The 22,222-nt window shown below is 38.3% G+C and overlaps 1 protein-coding gene across 2 annotated transcripts in view; it reads left to right on the forward strand.

Annotated features, from left to right (window-relative positions):
• Window positions 1-2,339: 2,339 nt before the first annotated feature.
• The window catches only part of LOC128659867 (gastrula zinc finger protein XlCGF26.1-like), a 98,963-nt gene continuing 79,080 nt past the window's right edge, over window positions 2,340-22,222 (forward strand). The window contains exon 1 of one of the 2 annotated variants that reach the window (XM_053713444.1): window positions 2,340-2,476. The gene's annotated coding sequence lies outside the window, so the exon portion shown is untranslated. Of the gene's footprint in view, window positions 2,477-15,226; window positions 15,308-22,222 lie in introns of those variants that run through there. The other variant, XM_053713443.1, reaches the window with a different exon arrangement.

Here is a 22,222-nt window from a genome sequence, read left to right on the forward strand (position 1 = left end):
CAAAAGGCTCAGGTGGGGTAAACTTTGACATTGCAATCGATCAGGAACAGAACACGCAGGCCAGAACTTGACACCATGTCATGAGATGCAGGACACATGCAGGACACAGCAATGATGGTACAATTCTATTTTATTACAGAGCATAGAAACATACATCTAGTCCGGTTGATCTCACTAACTAACTGCGACACAGACTACCGGACCTAAGCCCCGCCCCAACTAGTGACATCACATCCTGCTCTCATCACACTTACAATTGATTTTTTGGACCTAAGAATAATAAAGAGTGACTGTAGATTGACTACCACACTGTTTAATAAACCAACTGACCGCAATTCACTGTTGGATGCCACGAGTTGCCATCACCCCAGTCTCAAAAGGGCACTGCCCAAATCACAGTTTAAACGGGTAGTAAGAAATAACAGTGATCCCAGTACGAAAGCAGTACAGCTAAATGAGATGTATCTGAAATTCCAAACAAGGGGGTATTCTACTGAAATCCTACAAGGGCCATTGGCTGAATCTCTTTCAATGACACAGGAACAAGCATTGACGAAAAGAACGAGGAACACTTTGAACAAGAAATTAATTTTCTCCACAGAGTTCACCCCTGACAAGATTGAAATTCCTAGTATTCTCAAAAAGAACTGGGATGCAATATCAACAAAATAAGATGTTCTTTAGTGACCCTATTAACTGCTTATGTATAATCCATAAACTCCCACTGTATTTATTTCAGTTTGCTGCTTAGGAGTATTACGTTCTGAGTGTGTAACATGCAGTCTGATTTGCTTTTAAAGGTTTAGCCTCCGTTGGCCCAGAGGGGACTCCGTAGTACGGTCGGCGCTTGCACAGTTGCGTCGCCTGTGTTCTGAGAGACCCGGATGCGGCAGACCGGCTCACCAGGGGATCTATTTGGTAGCACATATAGGGGTGGTAAGTACAACTGTTATTATCATGTCTGAGGGTGGGCACAAGCCCGAAAACGTTCACTGTTTGACTCTGATGTATTAAAAACATTTGAAACGCCAGCGAGTGCCTGCTTCTTGAGGAGTACTGTATGTGATATTTTGGGAGCGTGTAAATAACAGGAGTGATGGGAAATTCAACCATCATGAACTCACTCACACTTTTAGACAGACAATTAGATTCCATTGCTTTTATGATATAGTTATCAATTGTACGTTTAAATTCTTTAGTAGGGTCACTCACCAGTTTGCGGTATGTCAGGGCATCAGACAATTGTGACAGAATCTCTTTTTTATAGTCAGCATAGTCCTGGAGCACCAAAGCACCCCCCTTGTCATCCTTCACGGATAACCAATTGATGATTGTCTCTCAGGCCCTTCAAAGCAATACGTTCCTCCTTGCTTAGGTTATTTCTCTGGATATTCCATCAACTATAGGGTCACATGTACTACCACACATGTGGTATACATGTTACACTGCCCATGTGGGAAATTCTACATTGGAAAGACCCAGGATGACTTACGAACACGCATGGCCAACCACAGGTCGTCCATACGTATGGCTTTATGAGATGGCTGTTTAAACCAACCGGTACCAAGGCACTTTCTTAAATACAAGCACAATGTATCAGATCTGAGATACATTATAATTGACCATATCCCTAACATGCTCCTCCAGAGGGAATCCAAATGGATTTTCACTTTGGAAACATTAGTCCCCAAGGGTCTCAACACTAACCTTGACTTGCATTGTTTTTTGTGAAGTTTTCTTGTGAAGTGATTTGAAATATATTATAATCTATGGTGGTAGTCATAGGAATGGTTAGTTGGTGTGCCCAGGTATAATCTGTAAAATTTTAAGATGCAGGGTTTATGCTAGCTGGGGTTATGTGTATTACTGATGATAGGGTGTGTATGCCGTTATTATCCTTAATTGTTTTAATATCTATTTGGGATTTTCAACTAAGTAACATCAGTAATGTTAATTACTCTGCTGGTTAGTTAGTGTGCCCGATCCTACTATGTTCTTAATCTGCCTGATGCCCATTTCTTCTAAATATGCAAGATTACAACCCCTAAAATTATGTTTGATATTTAGTATTGTGTGTAATGTTGCTATGATTTAAGGGCTATGGTTGCTATGTTCCATATGTTTACCTGACTTTGTATAGCAAACAATTACCTATGCTGATTATAGGGTCTACAAATGCCATTAATGCTAGGATGCAATATCAACAAAATAAGATGTTCTTTAGTGACCCTATTAACTGCTTATGTATAATCCATAAACTCCCACTGTATTTATTTCAGTTTGCTGCTTAGGAGTATTACATTCTGAGTGTGTAACATGCAGTCTGATTTGCTTTTAAAGGTTTAGCCTCTGTTGGCCCAGAGGGGACTCCGTAGTACGGTCGGCGCATGCGCAGTTGCGTCGCCTGTGTTCTGAGAGACCCAGATGCGGCAGACCGGCTCACCAGGGGATCTATTTGGTAGCACATATAGGGGTGGTAAGTACAACTGTTATTATCATGTCTGAGAACAGGCGCAAGGCCGAAAACGTTCACTGCTTGACTCTGATGTATTAAAAACATTTGAAACGCCAGTGAGTGCCTGCTTCTTGAGGAGTACTGTATGTGATATTTTGGGAGCGTGTAAATAACAGGAGTGATGGGAAATGCAACCATCATGAACTCACTCACACTTTTAGACAGACAATTAGATTCCATTGCTTTTATGATATAGTTATCAATTGTACATTTAAATTCTTTAGTAGGGTCACTCACCAGTTTGTGGTATGTCAGGGCATCAGACAATTGTGACAGAATCTCCTTTTTATAGTCAGCATAGTCCTGGAGCACCAAAGCACCTCCCTTGTCATCCTTCACGGATAACCAATTGATGATTGTCTCTCAGGCCCTTCAAAGCAATACGTTCCTCCTTGCTTAGGTTATTTCTCTGGATATTCCATCAATTATAGGGTCACATGTACTACCACACATGTGGTATACATGTTACACTGCCCATGTGGGAAATTCTACATTGGAAAGACCCAGGATGACTTATGAACACGCATGGCCAACCACAGGTCGTCCATACGTATGGCTTTATGAGATTGCAGTTCAAACCAACCGGTACCAAGGCACTTTCTTAAATACAAACACAATGTATCAGATCTGAGATACATTATAATTGACCATATCCCTGCTCCCACCCGTGGTGGCAACAGAGTTAACATGCTCCTCCAGAGGGAATCCAAATGGATTTTCAATTTGGAAACATTAGTCCCCAAGGGTCTCAACACTAACCTTGACTTGCATTGTTTTTTGTGAAGTGATTTGAAATATATTATAATCTACAGTGGTAGTCATAGGAATGGTTAGTTGGTGTGCCCAGGTATAATCTGTAAAATTTTAAGATGCAGGGTTTATGCTAGCTGGGGTTATGTGTATTACTGATGATAGGGTGTGTATGCCGTTATTATCCTTAAAGGGACACTGTACCCAAATTTTTTCTTTTGTAATTCAGAAAGAGCATGCCATTTTTTTTTTTAACTGTTTTATTTATAATCCAAGTCACTGTCCAAAAACAATATCAACCATTTTGAAAACATGGCATAATCAAAAGATACAATAAATTTGACAACATAGTACTATGTTCATTTATACATGTAGTTAAATTTAGGCTAATCATCACATTAATGAACACAAACATTTTATTTTCCTACAATGCTTGGAGTTTTTGATTTTCAGTATAACCCCCCCCCCCTTGTTTCCCCCCCCCCCCCATGCGAAGAGAAAACATAACAAAAAAACAAAAAAACCAAACAAAAACAAAAAAAAAATTACCATCACTTTCTTCCTCCTGAAGCTTTACCAGTTCCCTAATAGAACAATTTCTGTATTTCTAAAGGGGAAGATTATATAATCTATTTCTGCAGCCGGAAAGATTTTTAAGAAGGCAGCCCATTTATCAAAGAACCTTTTAATGTCTTGTTCATTATTTATATCCGCGTTTCTCTGGTCTAAAATGCATTGTTTTTTCATGCAGTTTTTAATTTCAGTAATGCTTGGCATTGCATGACTTTTCCACTTCTTACAGATTAAATACCTGGTAGCAAGAATAGCGGAGATTATTATTTTTTCATCAGTTTGCTTACCAGGCTCTTCCTTAAGGCAGAGTATTATCTGATATATTGTCAAAGAGACATAGCCTATCTTAAGCACCTTTTTTAGCCAGTATTCGAGCCTAGCCCAGAGATTTTTAATCTTTGGACAATACCAAAACATATGTATTAAATCAGCTGCCTGATATGAACATTTAGGACATTTATTAAACCCTACATTCACACATTTGAAACCTCTCTCGGGGGTAAAATATGCCCCATGAAGGAGCTTAACATGTGCCTCCCTCCAAGTTGCAGAGAGCGTTACTTGTGCAATTTTTTTAATTGACAATTGAATAGTTTTAGACTCAATATTACTCTGAGGGATTGCTGTATTCCAGTAGAGGGCAATCTTTGCCAGTACCGGTTCTCCTTTATTTGTACCCAGAAGATGATAACATGGTGCAATTGACATATGACCATTTCTTGTTAGAGCAAGCCAATCATCGAGTTTACCTAGTCCCCATTCCCAACCAGCTTTCTTAACTAGGTCCTGTGCAAAATGCCTTAATTGCAAATACGCAAAGAAGTCTTTATTGGGCAAATCAAAATCTCTTTTTAATTCCTGGAATGTTTTGATATATTTTCTCTCTTTATCAATTATTTGGTATACCTTGGTTAACCCCCGATTATGCCATTTCCTAAAGACTTCGGAATGCAATCCTGATTGAAAAATAGGGTTACCTATTATAGGCAAAAGACAGGTAGCACTATTATTAATTGAAAGAAAGGTTACTATCTTGTGCCAAGCTTTAAGTGGGTTAAGAATTGTTTTAAATCGTTTAATTTCTGAGGGGATTTCTTTAGGTACTAAGTGTATTAATGCAGATAGAGAATATGGGTAGCAGACACTGGTCTCGAGATAATTATTCAAGACATAGTTATTAGATGAGATCCAGTCTGTTACGACACGAGCCAGAAAGGAGAGGTTATATAGCCTTATGTCTGGTAAGGCAAGACCACCATCCTTTCTTGGTATTGAAAGTTTCATAAGAGATATCTTTGACCTCTTATTCTGCCATAAGAACTGTATAAGTGAAGTATTGATTGAACGTATATCCTTACCTAATAGAATTATTGGTGTATTTTGAAGTATATATAAAAGTTTTGGAAGAAGAGCCATTTTAAAAAGGGCAATCCTTCCAGAAAGTGATATTGGGAGATTTTGCCATAACAAAAGCTTTTCTTTGATCATTTTTACTACTGGGGGTATATTCAATGTATAGAGATCTACGGACCTTGTCGGAATATGAATCCCTAGATATTTAAAAGAATCTTTTACATGGCGAAAAGGAGTTTTTAATATTGAAGTTTTATTTTTCCTGAGCCACACTATCTCTGATTTTGTCATATTTACTTTGTATCCAGAGAATGTACCAAATTGTTCCAAGATCTGAAAAAGTTTTGGTAAGTTCAGTTTGGTGTTAGCCAAATAAAGCAGCAGATCATCAGCATACAGACCGATTTTTATTTCGCAGTTACGAATTTTTATACCATCCAAATGATGGCGTATTTTAATTGCCAGAGGTTCAATGGAAATATTAAATAAGAGCGGGGAAAGAGGACAGCCCTGCCTTGTTCCTCTACCTAACAAGATAGAGGGGGAAATGTTGTTATTCACTATCAATCTTGTAGATGGGTGTTTATATAGATTTTCGATAAATTCAAGAAAATTACCTCTGATGCCAAATTGTCTTAACGATGTTTTGATATGTTCGTAAAATATTGAATCAAAGGCTTTTTCAGCATCTAAGGAAATAATAGCAAGGTCAGGTATGTCCTCCCCCCCGCTAGTTAAATTAGATAGTACCTCAAAATATTCTGTCACCAATAGGGCTTCCCTAATTTTTGAGGCTGAGTTGCGGTTATTTAGAAAACCTGCTTGATCAGTATGTATAATTTCTGAGAGGGGTCTTTGAAGTCTAGATGCTAGAATTGCAGTAAGAATTTTGTAATCTGAATTTAACAGTGCAATTGGTCTGTAGGATTCCTTGTATTCAGGGTTTTTTCCGCCTTTTAATATCAAAGTTGTGTAAGAATTGGTAAATGAAGAGGGGATCATTTTACCACTAATAAAGAAGCTGTTAAAGAGCGTGCAAAGATGTGGGGTGGCTTCACCAATCAGGATCTTATAGAATTCACTAGGCAAGCCATCTGGACCTGCTGCTTTATTTGAGGCAAGCTTGGATATTACTTTCTCTATTTCTTCTATGGAAATAGGGACATTGAGTCTATCAGCCATTTCTGATGTGACAGTAGGATACGTGATATCTCTCCAAAAGTCATCAGATGTATGCGTATCACTTGTTTTAAATGAATATAATTCCTGGTAATATTCATTAAATGCAGCTAGTATGTCTTCGGCTTTAGAAAGCTGAAGACCTTTATTATACAATTTGTCTATGATTGGTTGTTTTTTCTCATTTTTTATTAATTTGGCCAGCATCTTACCTGATTTAAAGAGCATGCCATTTTTTTTTTTTTTATAATGTTTATTTATAACCAACAGAGTGTACAATCAAATTAATTCAATCTCTTTGTGCCTCGCAGGGCCAGATAACACGAAATATATTACAAAACAAAACAATTTTAAATGGAAAATTTCACATAACACATACCAAATTACTGATCCCTTTATATGAAATATTTGTACACCTAGTTGGGCTTTTCCTGATTAAGTAAAATACAAAAACAAATGAACACTCATAAAAACACAGAAACATCTAATTAATGAAAAGAAAAAAGAGAACAGAAAAAAAAAAAAAAACAGAACCAGACAAAAACCAAAAAAGGAAAAAGTATACCTTATGTAAGGCTAACCTGCCTAATGTGAAATTTCAGTGTTTGTTCCACTCAAATAAATGATCACCTGTTGGAGAGGTTTAACTTTCCCCCTATAACTTAAAATACGTCCAGTTAAGAGATGACAATAACTTAATCGGCAATCCTCATCCTTAACTGGGGTGGACCCAGCAACAACAAACAGCCGACGTACATACAGACAAGTAATAGAACTAAGAGAAAAAAAAAAAAAAAAAAAAAAAAAGGGAAATAAGGGGAAAAAATGAACCAGGAGAGAGAGTGAGTGAATTACCATAGGCCCAACAACACCATTTCTGAGTTTCTAAATGGATGAATCAGGAGGTCAATTTCACGTGAGGGAAAAGATTTAATAAAAAGTGCCCACTTCTTAAAGAATGAAATGACCTCTCGTTCCTCATTTAAATTAGTATCCATTTGCTCAAGAGTACATTGTTTTTTTAGACAATTTTTGACCTCCGGGATACTGGGGACAGTCCCTCCCCGCCATTTTCTGAGAATTAAGTATCTGGCTGCTAATATGGCCATATTAACAATTTTGGAATTGCCTATCTGCGCTTCTAAGTCCTTCCATAAAAATATAATGTGAGATACCTCTAATCTCAGAGAGGAGGTTCCCAGAATAGTATTAAGCCAGTATTGTAATTTCGACCAAAATTGTTGAAGTTTTGGGCAATCCCAGAACATATGTATAAGATTAGCAGAAGGAAGGGAACATTTAGGGCAAGAGCTAAATTTAAAATTACCGTACCGCGCTCCCTTTTCTGGAGTAAAAAAAGTCATTAATAATAATTTAATGTGGGATTCTCTCCATGTGGAAGAAAGAGTGACTCGTTTAGTTTCCGCAATTGAGAATTGGATACAACTAGTCTCTATAAAACTTTGCCTTAAAGCAGGAGCCCAGTTAGTGGAGATTTTTTCCAGATTAGAGGCTCCTTTTATAGAGCTCAAATCTGTATAACTAGTTGAAATTGACATAGTACCAATTTTAGCTAAGATAAGCCATTTCTCTATTGGCCCCTGTGACCAATTCCAACCGTAAGTGCTTATTATATTAGATGCGAAATGCCTTGCTTGTAAATACGCAAAGAAATCTTTTTGGGGGAGTTTATATTCCGCTCTCAGTGCACCGAAGGTTTTTATGCATGTTCTTTCAAAATCTAGTAACTGAGAGAGCTTTCTTAGCCCTACCTTATACCATCTCTGGAAAGGTGAAAATTGAATTCCCGCTTGAAATTGAGGGTTACCTGATAGTGGCATGAACTTAGAAATCCTATGTTCAACACCTAAGAGTTTGCACACTTTCCACCAAGCTTGAAGGGGGTTATAGATTGTTCTCATCTTTTTCACCTCCTTCGGTAATTGAGCAACAATACAGTGAATAGTTGCTAAAGGGAGATATGGATGTATTATGTTCCTTTCTAGATTATTGTTAGTGACGTAGTCTCTCTCATGTACCCAGTCCAAAATTAGGCGTAGTAAAAAGGCATAGTTATAAAGTTTTAAATCTGGTAGCGCCAGGCCCGCTAGTTCTCTGGGGAGAGAAAGTTTAAGTAAGGAAATTCTGGGTTTTTTATTTTGCCACAGGAATTTTCTCAGAGAAGTGTTAAATATTGTCAAATCTCTTCCCCTTATGATCAATGACATGTTTTGTATTACATATAAAATTTTGGGAAGACAAATCATTTTATATAAGGCTATGCGGCCTGACAACGAGAGGGGGAGATTCTGCCAATTTTTAAGAGTCTTCATAACTCTATTAAGAACTGGGGTGATGTTAAGGTTATACCATTTTTCCGGATTAGGTGAAATCATTAACCCTAGATATTTAAAAGCTCTGGAGACTATTTTGAAGGGTATGTTTAGCATAGGTTCCTTGGGGGGTTTAATCCACATAAGTTCCGATTTTGTGGTATTCACTCTATACCCGGAGAAGGAACCGAATTGTTCAATGATGGATATAAGTTTAGGAATATTGTTGGCACTGTTAGACATGTAAATTAGAACATCATCGGCATACAGAGCTATTTTCAGCTCTTCCGTGCCAATCTTAATCCCCTCCAGCTGTTGCCTAATGCATATGGCCAAGGGTTCAATGGAAACATTAAAGAGAAGTGGGGAAAGAGGGCACCCCTGACGAGTACCTCTTTTAAGCCAAATATCTGAGGAAATCGAGCCATTAATTAACATTTTTGTAGACGCTACATTATATAGATTGCTAACAAAGTTAAGGAAATTACCATGAAAACCGAAATGTTGCAAGGAGTGAATTAAATGATCATGGTGTATTGAATCAAAAGCCTTCTCGGCATCTATTGCTATAACAGCTAGATCAGGAGTGACCCCCTGCCCTCCAGCCCCCATACTCTCCCCAGTACTGAAAAAATCAATAGTAAGAAGCAATTCTCTTATCTTAGCTGAAGAGTTACGCTTGGACATAAAGCCCGCTTGGTCCTTATGAATAACACCAGGAAGAATTGTTTGGAGTCTCGAGGCCAGAATGGTGGTAAGAATTTTGTAATCTGAATTAAGCAAGGCTATGGGTCTATATGACTCCTTCCTCTTTGGATCCTTACCTTGCTTAAGGATCAGCGTAGTGCAGGAAGCTGCAAAATTAGGAGAAGGGGGGTTACCCTTTATATATATGTTGTTATATAATGAGGTTAGATATGGCAAAATTGTTAACTTTGCAATTTTGTAAAATTCGTTGGGGAGGGCATCCGGGCCTGGAGCTTTATTCAAAGGTAAGTCATGAATTGCTCTTGATACTTCCATTTCAGTGATCGGGAGATTCAGATTTTCAATCTGGTCAGATAATAATGATGAGGATACAATCTTACTCCAAAAATCTTCACGGGCAAGTATATTTGAATTTTTTAAAGAATATAAATCTTTATAATAGGATGAAAATATCTGTGATATATCGTCCATTTTTGTTATCAGTTTACCATCTTCAAGTAGGGAGTCAATTAGGGAAACCTCTTTATCTTTTTTAACTAATCTTGCTAAAAGTTTACCCGACTTACTACCATATCTGTAAAGTTTAGCTTGGAATCTCAGCTCCTTCTGAGAAGTCTTATAGAGAAGAAAAGTATCTCTATCTTTCAGCGCCTGGGTATATCGTTCCCAGGTGCTGGATGTTTTTTGTAGAAGATAACCATTGTATGTATTAGATACTGCTTTTAAGATTTCTTTCTCCCTAAATTTCAATTTCTTTGTCCTCCTAATACAATATGCCAGAATCTCACCTCTGATCACTGCTTTTGCTGTCTCCCAGAAAATGGTGGGACGATTGATATAATCCTGATTGAAAGATATATATTCTTCTAACTTAAGTTTTACCCAGTTCTTAAATTTGAGATCCATGGCTAGGTAAGATGGGAAGTGAAATCGATTACTTGTGGTAGTGGGGTCACTAGCTTGGAACTCCAAGAAAATAGGGGCGTGGTCAGAGATACATATGGGAAGAATCCCTGCCATTACTCTCGTTTTGCATAATTCTTCGTCCAAAAGAAGAAGATCTATCCTTGAGAGTGATTTATGCACCTTAGAAAGGCATGTGTAATCCCTTAAGTCCGGGTTTTGTGACCTCCAGATATCCCTAACCCCGAGATTTTGAAAAAGTATGTTAAACAGTTTGGATTCAATATTATCTCTTTTAGTTCTGGGGGCCAATGGGTGTTGTCTTAATCTATCTAAGGGGTATTGGGGTGCCATATTAAAGTCCCCTCCAACTATCAGGTAACCCTCTTTATAGATCATAATGTCTGCCTGCAATGATTCCCAGAAAGACCAATTAATAACATTAGGGGCATAAATGTTACATAATGTGTATATTACTTTATCAATCTTAATTTTTACCATGATAAATCTTCCCTCAGAGTCATTTTTTGTATGCAGAATTTGATAATTTAGCTTTTTCCCCAAAAGAATTGCTACTCCTCCCTTTCTCTGTTTGCTAGGTGAAAATAAAACTTCTTTAACCCATGAGCATTTGAGTTTTAATATTTCTTCTGTCTTTAAGTGGGTTTCCTGTATAAAGGCAATATCAGTATGAATTCTTCTTAAATGTGCTATTATTGTTTTTCGTTTGATTGGGGAGGTAATACCCCCAATATTCCAGGAGGTCAGTCTAAATCTGTTAAACGTGTTGGCCATCTATATTATCGTAAGGGAAAAAAGAAAAGGAGAGAGAGAGAAAAGAGAGAGAGAGAGAAAAACAAAAAAAAAAAAAACAAAAAAAAAAACACAACAATAACACAGAAACACAACCGAGGACCACCGAGGGCCTCGTTTACCATCCTTATGGTGAACTGCCATGAAAGAGAGAAAGAGAGAGGCTATAACTCAGGTTTAGTTAACTATGCTTAGGTGTTAGTCATTGCCTGAAGTCTTAGCCCTTGATCTGGAGCAGGGGGTTGATTTATAAATTTTTCTGCTTCCCTGGCTGAATCAAAGAAATGTGTCTGGTTCTCTATAATGATTTTCAGTCTGGCTGGGTAAATGATGGTGGCTCGATATCCTTGATTTATTAATCTAGTACAGATTGGGGCCAGCTCCCTCCTCTTGGCTGATGTTTCAGCTGAAAAATCCTGAAAAAGCATTATTTTAGTTTCCCCTAAGAGGATAGGTTGATTTTTTTTATAAGATTGTAATAGTAAAACTTTATCTTGATAATTAAGTGTTTTTGCTATAATTGGTCTTGGTCTAGGGTTTTCTTTGTCTGGAGGTTGCCAGCCTAACCTGTGTGCTCTTTCGAGGACTATCTGTGGGTGAGTTAGTGGAATTTGGAGTAACTGTGGTAATGTTTTAGTTAAGAATTTAGTAAGATCTTCGTATTGTTTTTCCTCAGGGACCCCTATCACCCTAAAATTATTGCGTCTTGCACGATTTTCTAGGTCTTCCAATTTAGACTGGGTTTTGATGAGTTTAGAGTGCAAGGAGTCTATTTTATCAGTGTGATTGCCCATCATATCCTCTAAGTCAGAGATTCTTTGTTCCGCCTCGCTCAATCTACTAGCGAATAGGCGAATTTCGATTGTCAGTGACACTATATCCTGTTTTATTTCGTTTTTGAGGGCATCAAATTTAGGTGTTAAGGCTTCTGATATATTTGAAACAAGTGTTTGTAAATCAAGTGATGTGTTTGTGTGAGGGAAGGTAGTGATGGTAGAGTGAATGTCGGGCGTGACTTCTGTTGGGGCCTTAGATTTTTTATCCCTTTGCCTCGCTGACATATTTAGGGGGGACGTTTTGACCTGTGTATTAATAAATTTGTCCATCAATCTGTGATTGTGATGTGAGAAAAACTGGGGTTTAACTAATTCAAAGGGGTTAAGCCCCTTAAAGTGATAACGTATAGTAAGGAACAGTGAGGGAAGGGGGGTGAATGAGAATGTGAGAGAGTGATTAGGGCTTTTCTTTTCCTTTCCTTTTCCCTTTCTTCTCTCCTTTTCCTCTCTCTTCCTCTCTTTTTTTAGAAGTCCTTAGCCTAAAATCAGAATATACCCAGAAATATTATACCCTCTGATTTACCTCTAATTCTAACTTATAAGGAATCTCCTAGGTTTCTGGGTGCAAAATATCCCAGAATTAATGGGAGTCTCCCTTCCTTAGTCCAAGCCCTTAGGTCTACCTCTCAGGCTTTGGGGTCTCTTCTCAGCACGTATATAAGAGAAAATATATATAAGCCACAGAGGTATTACAATGCCTAGGTACAAATAATTTTACAATTTCTGACGCACTAATTTGCTACCTATAAGACAAAAAGTTGTTAAACAGTCATAATCCAGTAACCAGGGGACTAGAATTATCCCCTCAGTAAAAAGGGAACACAGTCAGAGATAGGAGTTTCTAAACCCATTATCCACTGTATAGAATTTACAAAATTCTAAAATTTAGAACTTATAATTTCTTGCTTAGTTATCAGCAACCCCAGTTAATTATCTTAATTCAGGATTCCTTACCTCTGCATGAAAACTTAGGGAATAAATGTACTAACTTAACAATTGTTTGCTTAGGGGCGGTATGAGAATCTAGACCAAAATTCAAAGTCTGAGTATCAATAGGGGGAGGAACAAAAGAAAGCACCTCCCTAGGGTTAATTAATATACACAATTAATCCCAATATCCACAATTTAAATCATTAACTTAATATGTACAGATCCCACTTGTATTAGTTTAAATTACTAAGCACACTTAAGATTGACCAGTTTTGAGTATTTTTAGGTCTGAACCAGGCAAAGACAGAAAGAAACCCTTAAGTCTGCCTCTCAGGCTTTGGGGTCTCTTCTCAGTACATATATAAGAGCAAGTACGTATAAGCCACAGAGGTATAACATTGCTTAGATATAAATGATTCCAAACCAATTATCCACTGTATAGAATTTACAGAATTCTAGAATTAGAACTTATAATTTCTTGCTTAGTTATCAGCAACCGCCGTTAATTATCTTAGTTCAGGATTCCTTACCTCTGCATGGAAACTTGGGCAATAATTGTACTAACTTAACAATTGTTTGCTTAGGGGCGGTGTGAGAATCTAGACCAAAGTTCAAAGTCTGAATATCAATAGGGGGAGAAACAGAAGAGGGCACCTCTCTAGGATTAATTAATAAACAAAATTAAGCCCAATTTCCACAATTTAAATCATTAACTTAGTATATACGAATCCCAATTGTATAAGTTATTAGCTTAAATCACTAAACACACTTGAGATTTGAACAAATTTGGGTATTTTTAGGTCTAGACCAGGCAAAGACAGAAAGAGAGAAAAAAAAAAAGAAAAACAAATGGATAACAATAATATAGGTGAGATCAGTGTCATAACCAGCTGCCAGGTGAAACAATGTCATTGAACTTAAGCCTTATCAGGCCTTGCTTGTATATACCCAGATACAGGGTGTCCGTTTTTACTTTCCTCTTCTCAAAGTATCTCCTGCTCTTTCTCCTTTGGAGATATAATTGTGTCAAAAAAGAGGAAGAAAAAAGAGGGGCACAGAATTTTCAATCAGTACGTTACCCCCTGCCAGTTTCCAGGCATCTTGAACAAGGTGCTCCTCTTCAGCACAACCCCCCTCTCGCAGCACCGGTGGGAAGGGGGTGCACCTAACCACAGCTGCCGGAAAGGTCAAACAGCACTCAGACAGACCAGTGCTGGAATCAACGGGCAGCAGAAGAGACAGGCTGTGACCTGAGAGAACAACCAGGATCAGATGACGGTCCGTGTCCCTCACGCAGCACCGGTGGGAGGAGACAGCGGACCGGGAGCAACCGCGAGGCAACCTTCCACCCCAGAGACAGAAAGCGTGATGAATCCACTGGGGGCCGACTCGTCCGGCGTTCTCACCCCCACAACAACCCAGCGGAACTTGCAGGTGGGGCCAGGTAACTGTCTGAAAACAGTTTACTGAAGTCAGTATGGAGGAGGCGGGTCACCGCGCCGGATTCGACCGGCAAGCCAGGGGTAACCCAGGTGGAGGCTCCAGACCGGGAGACCTCCTAGCTTAAATCAGGGTCCGTCCTCTGCTTCAATTCAGATATAAGGAAGCACTTTCACAAATACATTGCAACATAGTTTCCTTCTGTGTCTTCCTTCTTCCTTCTATAGCAGCATGAGATGCACGGGTAGGGCTAATAACCAGATGCACTGAGTATGGCAGCTTACAGTTCTTGTGCGGTATAATAGCACTATGTCAGCTCCAGCAGCGATAGATTTGCTTGAGCAAGCCTCCCACAGTGTAAGGGCTTAGGCGCGAAAATACCGCCAACTGCTTGCAGTGGAGGTAGTGCTGAGCAGGTGTCTCACCTGACCATACACCTGGGCTCCTCCTCCGGAACTGATCAGGGCCTAGAGCATGACATCTAGAACATATGGATTTTAATGTCAAGAGCATGCCATTTTAAGCAACTTTCTAATGTACTCCTATTATCAATTTTTCTTCGTTCTCTTGCTATCATTATTTGAAAAAGAAGGCAGCTAAGCTTTTTTTGGTTTTAGTACTCTGGACAGCACTTTTTTATTGGTGGATGAATTTATCCACCAATCAGCAAGGACAACCCAGGTTGTTCACCAAAAATGGGCCGGCATCTAAACTTACATTCTTGCATTTCAAATAAAGATACCAAGAGAATGAAGAAAATTTGATAATAGGAGTAAATTAGAAAGTTGCTTAAAATTTCATGCTCAATCTGAATCACGAAAGAAAAATTTTGGGTACAGTGTCCCTTTAATTGTTTTAATATCTATTTGGGATTTTCAACTAAGTAACATCAGTTGCGTCGCCTATGTTTTGAGAGACCCGGATGCGGCAGAGCGGCTCACCAGGGTATCTATTTGGTAGCACATATAGGGGTGGTAAGTACAACTGTTATTATCATGTCTGAGAACAGGCGCAAGGCCGAAAACGTTCACTGTTTGACTCTTTGATGTATTAAAAACATTTGAAACACCAGCGAGTGCCTGCTTCTTGAGGAGTACTGTATGTGCTATTTTGTGAATAAGTGCTGGGTTCTTGTGGAGATATATATATATATCTATAATAAAGCAGATCCGCACTCACTGGACTTTGAAAAAACAAAACGTGGTTTATTGTTACGTTTCGGAGATCAAACTGTCCACTTCATGAAACCAAAAAAATAATTTTATATATATATATATATACACATAATAAATAAATATATATATATATATACACACATATACATATACACACATATACACACACATACACATACACAAAATACACATATACATACACATATACACGCAAACACACAGACATAAATACAGATACATACAGACATAAACACACAGACATATATACACACACATATTTATTAAAGAAAAATTACCCTGTACCACACTGGAGTTCAGGAAGGGGGAGGAAATTGACTCACATACACAGATATACACACACACAGAGATACATACACATATGCAAACACAGAGATACATACACACACACACACACAGATACATACACACAAACACAGAGATACACACAGACACACAGATACCTACACACCAACACACAGATACCTACACACCAACACACAGATACATACACAAAAAAACACAGAGATACACACACACACACACACACACACACACAAATACACACAAACACACAGATACATACACACAAACACAGAGATACACATATACATACACACAAACAGATACATATACACAAACACAGATACATACATACATACATACACACACACACACACACACACATATATATATACACACACACACATTAAAGAACAAAAAAAAAATCAGGCTCTTAAGTGTTTTGGTTGGCTCCTAGACTCCTAGAATAAATTTCTTCAGCCCTGACTTACCTTTTCTGCAATGTACTGTTACCCTGTACCGCACTGGAGTTCAGGAAGAGGGAGGAAGAAACAAAAACTCCTCCATAGGGATAGGAAAATCTAACAATAATGTATTCAGTATTAGTCTGTAGAGTCCCTAATGTGTCTGAATACAGCCTATTCACTTACCCAAGGCTGCTAATTTATAACATGTGCAGCTAATAATTTCATGCTATTTTATTACAGTCATATTTAATATCTATATCCCTCCATTTAATAACAATTATACATGATTATTTAGAGGACTATTTAATAACAATTATACATGATTATTTAGATGACTATTTTATAACAATTATACATGATTATTTAGATGACTATTTAATAACAATTATACATGATTATTTAGATGTCTATTTAATAACAATTATACATGATTATTTAGAGGACCATTTAATAACAATTATACATGATTATTTAGATGTCTATTTAATAACAATTATACATGATTATTTAGAGGACTATTTAATAACAATTATACATGATTATTTAGATGTCTATTTAATAACATTTATACATGATTATTTAGAGGACTATTTAATAACAATTATACATGATTATTTAGAGGACCATTTAATAACAATTATACATGATTATATAGAGGACTATTTAATAACAATTATACATGATTATTTAGAGGACTATTTAATAACAATTATACATGATTATTTAGAGGACTATTTAATAACAATTATACATGATTATTTAGAGGACTATTTAATAACAATTATACATGATTATTTAGAGGACTATTTAATAACAATTATACATGATTATTTAGATGACTATTTAATAACAATTATACATGATTATTTAGAGGACCATTTAATAACAATTATACATGATTATTTAGAGGACCATTTAATAACAATTATACATGATTATTTAGAGGACCATTTAATAACAATTATACATGATTATTTAGAGGACCATTTAATAACAATTATACATGATTATTTAGAGGACCATTTAATAACAATTATACATGATTATCTAGAGGACTATTTAATAACAATTATACATGATTATTTAGAGGACTATTTAATAACAATTATACATGATTATTTAGAGGACTATTTAATAACAATTATACATGATTATTTAGAGGACTATTTAATAACCATTATACATGATTATTTAGAGAACCATTTAATAACAATTATACATGATTATTTAGATGTCTATTTAATAACAATTATACATGATTATTTAGAGGACTATTTAATAATTTTCATTATTTAAATTGTGTGATTAGAGTTTAATTATACAGTTTAAATGAGAAATCTATTGTGTTTTATTAACCGATGAACTGAGCAGGCACAAAACGTTCATATTAAAAATATGTTGTGTAAACAGCACAAAAAAATCTACTGAAATGAGAAAGAAATGGCTTTTTAAAAAGTCTAAATGTATTAGATAACAAAATGGTGCTAGAATACAAGAGAAATAGATTTTTGTATGGTTTAGAATAAGTTTTTTTTGTATATCTTACATTTTTATTTGGTTTTAGAAATAAAAGTAATACTTGGGGACACGCAGGACCCCTGCTCAAATAGACACAAACAAGGAGATCGGACACCCAAGTCCGGTTAAAACTACTACCAAGACATTGATACATCACAAGTAAAATTTGTGGTGAAAATAGTTCACCTAGATTGAACCCTGACGTGGGCTCTAAATATGGGGTAGTGGGGGAGAGGGGTTAATGCGTATAAATTAAGGTTAATGCTCCAAGAAGCAAAGTCAGTACACATTGCTTTTTTTTTTTTATAAACTTTCTTTATTTCGGCTTTTCAGAACAATACAATACATTGATAAGTATGACAAATGATCCAAGATACATATTGTAGAGTTCACTATTATGAGGGTACCATACTTGATTCAAAGTCCAATCAGTTCTGCTAGTAATGTTAGTGAATTTATGTGATTCAATAGAGTTCGTTCTTTCCAGCCATTTTATAATAAACATAAACAAATTATACTAAGATAGACTGACCCCTAAAGGAACCTCTCAAGGGGATCAGTTAACAATTAACATTCAACAATGAACAGTGAGCATGCTGTAGCTTGGCATTACAATCTTGGTATTCATCTGTACAGTTCTGGTTTTACCTGGCACAACCTGTTTTGTGACATAGTTCATATGTGATAGCGTGAGAATAAACGTTCCCTCTCTCACAACACTGTCAGTCGAAAGTCCACTGTCCTGTGAGCTGTTTTTCTAAGATGTAAATAGTGTCTCTAAATGGATAGATAATTTGTTTCTGTGTCTCTCTGGCTAGTGTGTGCATAAAGGGTTCCCACTTTTCAAAAAATTTCGCTGTTCTTTTATTTGGGTCTTCCAATGTGTCCCACTTTTCCTTAGTGAGTTGTGTGAGGATGACGTTTTTCAACTCATTAAGTTTCGGGATTTTGCCAGAAGGCCAATGTTTCAGAATAAGTTTCTTGGCCAAAATAATCACATTAATAATAAAGGGTCTGGCAGCTACCGGGGTATTATCTAGTTTCAGGAACAAGATTTGTTCCTCTCTGAGAGGGGTGTCAGTTGAAGTGAGAACCTTAATCCAATAAGCTATCTGAGCCCAGTACTTCCTAATATGTGGACAGTTGAGTATAAAGTGGAGTATGCTGGGATCCATGAACTGACACTTCGGACATATGTTAGGTATTGTTGTATTCCATTTCTTAAGGACTTTCGGGATCATGTAGGCCTGATGGAGCATCTTTGTATGGGCTTCCCTGAGATCTGTGGCCAAAGTGGCCTTTCTAATGTGTTGAAAGCTATCAATGATCACCTGGTGTGTCACCTCAATGTCCAGAGTGTCAGACCACCTCAAAACTATGTTATTTATAGTGTGCTTTTCAATGTCGTGTAGTAATGTTCTGTAAAGCAATGAGATGGAATGTTTGCCATGTTTGAAGACTGATATAGTAGCCTCCAACCCTGAGTGTCCCACTAGGGACGGTGAGCCTCTAATTATCTGGTTAACATAGTGCTTGGTTTGCAGATATGCATAGTGATGTATATTCGGTATTTCAAACTCTCTTTGCAACTCCTGAAAAGTCTTGACCTCACTTGTTCCCATTTTGAACAATTGACTAACCTTCTTTAGGCCCTTCTCGTACCATATCAAAAAGGGCTTGGTGGAGTAGCCTGCTATAAAATTAGGGTTTCCCCTCAAGGGAAGATGTTTAGAATATGTATTGTCAATTTTCAACCATTTACATACTTTTTGCCATGCTCTCAGTGGTTCAATAAGGGGCAGATGTGAACCCATCGCCTTCTCAGCTTGTGTTCTAGTTAGGTGTGGTAACATTTCTAATGACATGGGGGCAATCAGCTCCTGCTCTAGCTGTGAGTGTGCAAAACAGCCCTCCCCTGTCAGCCAGTCTAACACTATTTTCCCAGATGTGACCCAATTATATAGCTTGATATTAGGTAGGCCAAAACCTCCCATTCCTCTTGTAGCTGTAAGTTTTTGTAGGCTGACTCTATGTTTTTTGTTGTTCCAGACAAAGGCCAGAATCGTTTTATTAAGGGTATTGAGGTCAGATTTTCTAAGCGTGAGAGGCAGCATCTGCATTGTATACAATATCCTGGGAAAAATGGACATCTTTATCAGGCTGATCCTACCCGTCAGGGACAAAGGCAGGCCCCCCCAAGCTTTTAGTTGAGACACTATGGATCCTATCAATTGTCTGTAGTTGAGGTCATACCATTTATGTGGATTAGCACTCAGCTGGATTCCCAAATATTTGAAGCTACTCCTTACTATCTTAAATTGAAAATCTGGCAGCCTCACTCCTCCCCCAGGATGCAGCCACAGAAGTTCTGATTTGCTGTTATTTATCTGATACCCCGAAATTTCCCCGAACATTTTAAAGTACACATTGCTTTTAATATATATGAATTTGACCGTATATATTAAGGATCAGGTTCTACATCCACACCAAGGTGTAAATGTTTACTTTAAAGAAAGGGCAAGAATATTAGGTGGTGTCAGGGCTAGTTAAAGGAAATGACTGCTTAGTAACTACATAGGACCATTCTAAATCTGATGGATAACCATAGGGTATCATATGTGGGAGTAATAACTAAAGAACAAGCATCCCCAAATAACAGGTTGTCAATAGTGTTACCTACTTAGAGAGTAGGCTATAAAAAAATCCCGAGGCAATTGATATACACATTGTACTTAGCACACACTGTAGTCAGCACACACTGCACCTAGCACACACACTGTATCCAGCCCACACTGTACCCAGCCCACACTGTACCCAGCCCACACTGCACCTAGCACACTCTGTACCTAGCCCACACTGTACCTAGCCCACACTGTACCTAGCCCACACTGTACCTAGCCCACACTGTACCTAGCCCACACTGTACCTAGCCCACACTGTACCTAGCCCACACTGCACCTAGCCCACACTGTACCTAGCACACTCTGTACCCAGCCCACACTATACCCAGCTCACACTGCACATAGCACACTCTGTACCTAGCACACTCTGTACCTAGCACACTCTGTACCTAGCACACTCTGTACCTAGCACACACTGTACCTAGCCCACACTGTGTACCTAGCCCACACTGTGTACCTAGCCCACACTGTGTACCTAGCCCACACTGTACCTAGCACACTCTGCACCTAGCACACTCTGTACCCAGCACACTCTGTACCCAGCCCACGCTGTACCCAGCCCACGCTGTACCCAGCCCACGCTGTACCCAGCCCACGCTGTACCTAGCACACTCTGTACCTAGCACACTCTGTACCTAGCCCACACTGTACCTAGCCCACACTGTACCTAGCCCACACTGTACCTAGCCCACACGGTACCTAGCCCACATTGTACCTAGCCCACACTGTACCTAGCCCACTCTGTACCTAGCCCACTCTGTACTTAGCCCACACTGTACTTAGCCCACACTGTACTTAGCCCACACTGTACCTAGCCCACACTGCACCTAGCCCACACTGCACCTAGCCCACACTGCACCTAGCCCACACTGCACCCAGCCCACTCTGCACCCAGCCCACTCTGCACCCAGCCCACTCTGCACCCAGCCCACTCTGCACCCAGCCCACTCTGCACCCAGCCCACTCTGCACCCAGCCCACTCTGCACCCAGCCCACTCTGCACCCAGCCCACTCTGCACCCAGCCCACTCTGTACCCAGCCCACTCTGTACCCAGCCCACGCTGTACCCAGCCCACGCTGTACCCAGCCCACACAGCACCTAGCTCAGACAGCACCTAGCACAATAACAGTTTTATATCATCCCATATCGGTCATTAATTTAAAGCCAACTAAAAACCTGTACAATGCACAAACAAGGAGATCGGACACGCAAGTACGGTTAAAACTACTACCAAGACATTGATACATCACAAGTAAAATTTGTGGTGAAAATAGTTCACCTAGATTGAACCCTGACGTGGGCTCTAAATATGGGGTAGTGGGGGAGAGGGGTTAATGCGTATAAATTAAGGTTAATGCTCCAAGAAGCAAAGTCAGTACACATTGCTTTTAATATATATGAATTTGACCGTATATATTAAGGATCAGGTTCTACATCCACACCAAGGTGTAAATGTTTACTTTAAAGAAAGGGCAAGAATATTAGGTGGTGTCAGGGCTAGTTAAAGGAAATGACTGCTTAGTAACTACATAGGACCATTCTAAATCTGATGGATAACCATAGGGTATCATATGTGGGAGTAATAACTAAAGAACAAGCATCCCCAAATAACAGGTTGTCAATAGTGTTGCCTACTTAGAGAGTAGGCTATAAAAAAAATCCCGAGGCAATTGATATACACATTGTACTTAGCACACACTGTAGTCAGCACACACTGCACCTAGCACACACACTGTATCCAGCCCAC

Source organism: Bombina bombina, chromosome 5 (assembly GCF_027579735.1).
Source record: "Bombina bombina isolate aBomBom1 chromosome 5, aBomBom1.pri, whole genome shotgun sequence".
Taxonomy (NCBI): domain Eukaryota; kingdom Metazoa; phylum Chordata; class Amphibia; order Anura; family Bombinatoridae; genus Bombina; species Bombina bombina.